This window comes from Pteropus alecto, unplaced genomic scaffold (assembly GCF_000325575.1).
Source record: "Pteropus alecto unplaced genomic scaffold, ASM32557v1 scaffold669, whole genome shotgun sequence".
Lineage (NCBI taxonomy): Eukaryota > Metazoa > Chordata > Mammalia > Chiroptera > Pteropodidae > Pteropus > Pteropus alecto.
In genome coordinates this window covers 411,352-418,050 of record NW_006442554.1, presented here as the reverse complement: position 1 = coordinate 418,050, position 6,699 = coordinate 411,352, and the positions used below count along the sequence as shown (strand labels likewise).

General features: G+C 40.2%; 1 pseudogene; it reads right to left on the bottom strand.

Annotated features, from left to right (window-relative positions):
- Nucleotides 1-4,441: 4,441 nt before the first annotated feature.
- On the bottom strand, nt 4,442-4,560 carry LOC112471794 (annotated as a pseudogene).
- Nucleotides 4,561-6,699: the final 2,139 nt, after the last annotated feature.

Below are 6,699 nucleotides of genomic sequence, written 5' to 3'. Positions count from 1 at the left end.
GCCATGAACCAAACCTTAATAAATATAAAAGAGTTGAAATCACAGGAAATATGTTCTATGACCATAATGGAATTAAACTAGAAATCAATGACAGAAATACATATGGGGAAAAAAACCCAAAATATTTGGAAATTAAACAACATGCTTTTAAATAACCCATGCGTCAAAGAGCAAATCAGAAGGGAAATTAGAAACTATTGTGAAGTGAATAAAAATTAAACTGCAACACATCAAAATTCATGGGATACAGCTAAAGTAGTGATGAGAGGGAAATTAATATCATTAAAATGCTTATATGAGAAAAGATAAAAGGTCTCAAATCAATTATCTAAAATTCCAACTTAGGAAACTGGAAAAATAATCCTGAAAGAAGGAAATAATAAAGATAAGAACAGAAATCAATAAAATTGAAAACAGAAAATGATAGAAAAAAAATCAATAGAACCAAATGCCAGTTTGGGGGAAACATCAATAAAAGTGAAAGTCTCTAGCACCAAAAGTAGCACAACTTTTCGCATTAACTCCTAATTCAATAGAAGAGCCTCTGCAAAAAGTTTCCATTGTTTCTGAAATTTCAACTGGAAGGAATTTTACTCGAAACAGCCTAATTAGCAAGTCTTTTTCATGAGAAAAATATTGCATAAGCAAAGAGAATTTTTTCCCTCTGCATTATGATTACTTGCATTCATGGTTATACCATAAAAAGGTGAGGCATTTACATCTTTTATAATATCTGTAACAGTAAATGGAGCTATTACATTCTTTGTTATTGCAGTAGATTTCATCCTGGCACTTGAATATTAGCTTGTAGTTTTGGAATCAGAAAACATTTCTGGTAGCAGTACATTTAAGCAGAAATTTGAACTGAAAATCTAATAATACAGCATGGAAGGCCATTACAACTTCTATGTGATTAATTTACCTTCTTCATTTGAATTTCTTAATAAAAAAATAATATTTTATCAGTTTCTTTGCTATGAGTTGAGGTGATCATACACCTCATTTGCTTAGCTGTACTATGTTGGATTACATCTGTTTCTACCATTTTTGACATTAAATGAACGATCAGATCCTGCTCAAAGAGCTTTACAAGGACATTAAACTCATTTAATAAATGACTACTGCTTAGAAATTTTACCACAAAATTTACACCTGGGTTTTAACATTTGGGGTTTCAATATACACAAATTAAAAAATAGATAATAGTGGGCTTCCAGTAAAGATGGTAAATGCTGTGCTCACCTCCTCCCACAACCACATCGAAACTAAACTACAGAACAACCATCATTGAGAATCACTGAAGTCTAGCTGAACAGAAGTCCTATAACTAAGGATATACAGAAGAAGCCACACCAAGGATGGTAGGAGGGGCAGATATGTGGAATGGGTTGGCTCCACACCCATGTGTGGCGGTTAAAAATTGGGAGGGATATATTGGTTGCGCACAAAGGTGGACACCATATCTGAGTCTCCATCAACCTAGCTAACACCGTTTGTTTTGCCCTGGTGGTTCCCTGAGACCATGGCCCACCCAAATTTCAGGCCAAACCAAACCACTTCCAGTGGCTTTTCCATACAAATGGCCTGTCTTGGCTCATGCTGCAGACTTTCCTAGAACCTCTCAGAGGTTCACAAACCCCAAACAAGCAGCATCTGGCCTTGGCATACCCCATACCTCTTGCTAAGCAACCCCCCAAGCTCAGCACTAGCGGCAGCCAGCCTTAGTTCCCAGGTTAACCTCTGCTAAGTACCTTCAAGCCCATGACAAGTGGTAAGCATATGAAAATCACTTTGTTGCTCATACCAAGTAGCTCCAGGCAGGGCAGAGTCAGCGACTCACCATGGCCTGTACCAAGGTCCCTTTCAAGAAGCCCCAGAACCAACAAATCCGGTGGCCAGCTTCAGACCACACCAGAGCACCACCCAACCACCTCCACAATGACACACACAAAGGATAGACTGCTCCATAGGGTAAGGCCCTGCACAACCACTCTTCCACTGTAGTCATGGCCAGTTATCACAAACAATCAGCCTGTGGGTAAATCCCTCTCACTGATGTGTAAACAGCAACCAAGGCTTAACTACAAGAGGAGGGCACACACAACCCACACAAGGGACACACCTGGAGCACCTGACTCAGGTGACCAGGGAGACTCTGCCACTGGGCCCCACAGGAAACCTCTCTACTAAGACCAGGAGACAGAGCAGCTCTATCTAATACATAGAAACAAAAACAGGAAGGCGGACAAAATGGGGAGACAAAGAAACATGTCCTAAATGAAAGAACAGTACAAAAATCCAGAAAAAGAATCCCCGAAAATGGAGACAAGCAATCTACCAGACACAGAGTTCAAAACACTGGTTATAGGGATGTTCAACGATCTCAGTGAGAACTTTGACAGAGATATAGGAAACATAAAAATGGAAATAGAAAACATGTAAAAGAACCAGTCAGAAATTGAAGAGTACAATTACTGAAATGATGAATACATTAGAGGGAATCGACAGATTGGATGAAGCAGAAGATCAAATCAGTGATTCAGAAGATGGGGTAGCAGAGAATACCCATCCAGAACAGCAACAAGAAAAATGAATCCAAAAAACTGAGGATAGTTTAAGGGACCTCTGGGACAACATCAAGTGTACTAACAGTCACATCATAGGTGTACCAGAAGGCGAAGAAAGAGAGCAAGTATTTGAAAATCGATTTGAGGAAAAAAATGGCAGAAAACTTCCGAACTTAGTGAAGGAAATAGACATACAAGCCCAGAAAGTACAGCGAGTCCCAAACAAGATGAACTCAAAGGCCCACACCAAGACATATTATAATTAAAATACCAAAGATTACAGACAAAGAGAGAATCTTAAAAGCAGCAAGAGAAAAGCAGTTACCTACAAAGTAGCTCCCATAAGATTGTCAGCTGATTTCTCTACAGAAATTTTGCAGGCCAGAAGGGATTGGTATGGAATATTCAAAGTGATGAAAAACTCCCATAAGACTGTCTGCTGATTTCTCAATAGAAACTTTGCAGGCCAGAAGGGATTGGCAGGAAATATTCAAAGTGATGAAAAGCAAGGACCTACAACAGAGATTACTCTATCCAACAAAGCTATCATTTAGAATTGAAGGACAGATAAAGAGCCTCCCAGACAAGAAAAAGTTAAAGGAGTTCATCACCACCAAACTAGTATTACAAGAAATGTTAAAAGGACTTCTTTAATAAGAAGGAAAAAAAAAAAGATAAAAATATGAATAATAAAATGGCAATAACAACATACCTACCAACAATTACTTTAAATGTAAATGTATTAAATGCTCCAATCAAGACACGGAGTGGCTCAATGGATGAGAAAACAAGACCCTTATACATATTGCCTATAAGAGACTCACTTTAGATCAAAAGACACACACAGACTGAAAGCGAAGGGATGGAAAATGATATTTCATGAAAATAGAAACAAACAAACAAAAAGCTGTGGTAGGAATACTTATACCAGACAAAAAAAGACTTTGAAACAAAAGCTATAAGAAGAGACAAAAAAGGACCCAGTAATCTCACTTCTGGGTATTTATCTGAAGAAACCCAAAACACTACTTAAAAGGGACATGTGCCTCCATATGTTCATTGCAGCATTATTTACAATATCAAAGATATGGAGGCAACCTGGGGTGTCCATCAATGGGTGAATGGATAAAGAAGAGGTGGTACATATATACAATGGAATATTACTCGGCCAGAAAAAAAGAATGAAATCTTGCCATCTGCAACAACATGGATGGACCTAGAGGGTATTGTGCTAAGCGGAGTAAGTCAGAGAAAGACAAATGCCATATGATTTCACTTATGTGTGGAATCTAAGGAATAAAATAAGCAAAACAAATTCATAGATACAGAGAACATTTTGAGAATTGCCAGATGGGAGGGGGTTGAGTGAAAAAGGGGGGTGGGTGAAAAAGGGAAATAGATTAAAAAGTACAAATTAGTAGTTAGAAAATAGTCACGGGGATGTAAAGTAAGACATAGGGAATATAGTCAATAATATTGTAATAACTATGTTATGGTGTCAGATGGGTACTAGATTTATTGGGGTGATCACTTTGTTAGTTATGTAGCTGTCTAATCACTGTGTTGTATACCTGAAGCTAACATAATACTATATGTCAAATGCAATTGAAAAATAAAAAAATTATTTAAAAAAAATAGATAATAGCACCCACCATAAGAATTGCATGTCTGAATGCATAACCATCCATAAGCCATTTTTAAAATTTTCTTTTTTTCCATTTTTTTATCTTTTTTTAATTTTATTTTTAATTTTAATTTTAATTTTATTTTTTTTTAGGCGCGGCAACCTTTGGTTGACCTCACAGATTGCAGGTTGACCTCACAGATTGCAAGGACCTTGTCAGCTTACAATCCCTAATTTTTTTTATTTTTTACGCTTACAGCACCTGGTCTTCCTAGGTGGTCTCTCAACCAAGTACTAACCAAGCCCGATCCTGCTTAGCTTCTGAGATCAGACAGGATCAGGCTTGCTCAAGGTAGCATGGCCGTAGATACCATAAGCCATTGAAAAGGATGTGAACTTTCAAACAAATAATTTGTACTTGATATCTGCTGCAAATGATGTGAATTTTACACTTACGAGCTGTTCTTGTCAGATGTCTTTTTTGAGAATCCAGAGCTTGGGGAAGGTTTGAGGGAACCAGGTGTACAAAGCTTGGCAGATGTAGAGAAGCGGGAATGTGTAGGCACTGACGGACTCCCAGAGTATTCCTGCACTCACCGTCACTGTGGTAAAGCTGCTGTCCACCAGTGACTTTCAGAACAGGTGGCTGGAGCAAGCGCTTTCTGATTTGTTGTTGGCTAGAAGCAAGGGTTTCTCACTGATTGGATGACTTTCATGGAGATGTATCACCGACTGGCTGAGTTTCAGGACTGGACATATATTGCTCAGTGAAAACTAGGTATATTCCACAATTCGTTTATCCATTCTCTTAGCGTGCGTGGAGAAGTGGAATTTCTAGATCACAAGAGATGCATATCTTTAAACTTTCTTAAATGATTCCGAACGGTTTTCCAAAGCGGTTGAATGATTTTATACTCTCACCAGCAGTGCATAAAGAATTACCTTTAAAATTCTTTTACCATTATAATATTATGTGATGTTCCTCTTTGTGGTTTTAATTTGCTTTTTCCCGAGGAATAATGAGGTTGAACTTGATAGTGATTGGACAATTGGCATTCTCTTCTATAGTTAGTGTCCTTAACCACTCACTATCAGTTCAAACTGACCTGTGCTTGTGGGGCACTCCAGCCCAGAAGCTTGTTTCCCTTCTTAAGTGATTTGGATCTGACCAGCCAGGTCTCCAGGCCTGAAGAGGGGCTGCATCTCTCAGGCACAGGCCAGCCCTCGGCCTGTCCATTATGCATGACTATGGAACCGCCTGGTCTGTGAAGCACTGGGACATTGTCAGTCTGCATTTTTCTCTATCTTCCCTCTGTCTGAGCTAGTCTGGGCTTTTGGAAACCAAGGTGGTGCTGAGGAGTGGGCAAGCTCCAGCTAGAACCTCACCAAGCCCAGTGTCTAGAGAGGGGTTGGGAGGAGAAGCCCTGCACCCCTCAGGCCTCCGTTCAGCATCCTCAGCCACATGGGGATCACTCTACAGTCGTTCTCCTAAACTGCTCCGTTTCCCCACACTGCCATCGTTTGTCCTCACTTCCAAGAGCTTCACACATGCTATTCCTTCTGCTGGTACATTCTGTCTCCCTTTCTTCTGTTGGGTTAACTCCTTACCCTTCAGATTTCAGCTGAGATATCACCTCTGCAAGGACTCCTTCCTGGCACCCCACACTGTGGTAGAATGAATAATGGCCCTCCAAAAGATATGCACCTCCTAATCCCTGGAGCCTGTGAATGTTCACTTATATGGCAAAAAAGGACTTTGTAGAAGTGATTATGTTAAGGATATGAAGATGGGGAGATTGTCTTGATTACCTGTGTGGGCCTTAAATGTAACCACAAGTGTCCTTATAAGAGAGAAGCCAAGGGCGATTTGAAATAGACAGAAGAGGAAAAGACACACACAGAGCAGGTGGCAGTGTGACCACAAAAGGGGAGATTGGACTGATGCTGCTACAGCCAAGGTGTGCCCACTGGAAACTGCAAGAAGCAACAGATTCTCTGCTAGAGCCTCTGGAGGGAGCACAGTCAGCCAACACCTTGATTTAAGACTTCTGGCCTCCAGAACTGTGATAGAATAAATTTCTGATGATTAAGCCTCAGAGTTTGTGGTACTTTGTTACAACAGCCCTAAGAAACAAATACACCCCGTTTGGTTATGTTGGTCGGTCCCATATGTGCTCCCCTTTTAGAACACTCCTGATAAAAAATATTAACTGATGTTTAATGGCAGGCTCGCCCAGCAAATTCTGAGCTCCAGGAAAGCAAGAGTAGGTCTGCCATGTTCCCTGTTATATCCCCAGCACCTGGCACCAGTACACCAACCCTGGCACACAATAGGTGCTCAATAAATAAGAAGACGGGAAGAAAGAGAGGGAGAGACGAAAGGGGCAGACCATCCTCTGGATTTGCTTGGAGGGAAGGTGTGGGGACAAACTCTAACAGTTGCAAGCCTGGAAGAACAGCATTGACTGAAGTCTGATTGCAGGTGGCAGTGAAACAGTGGACAGAAGA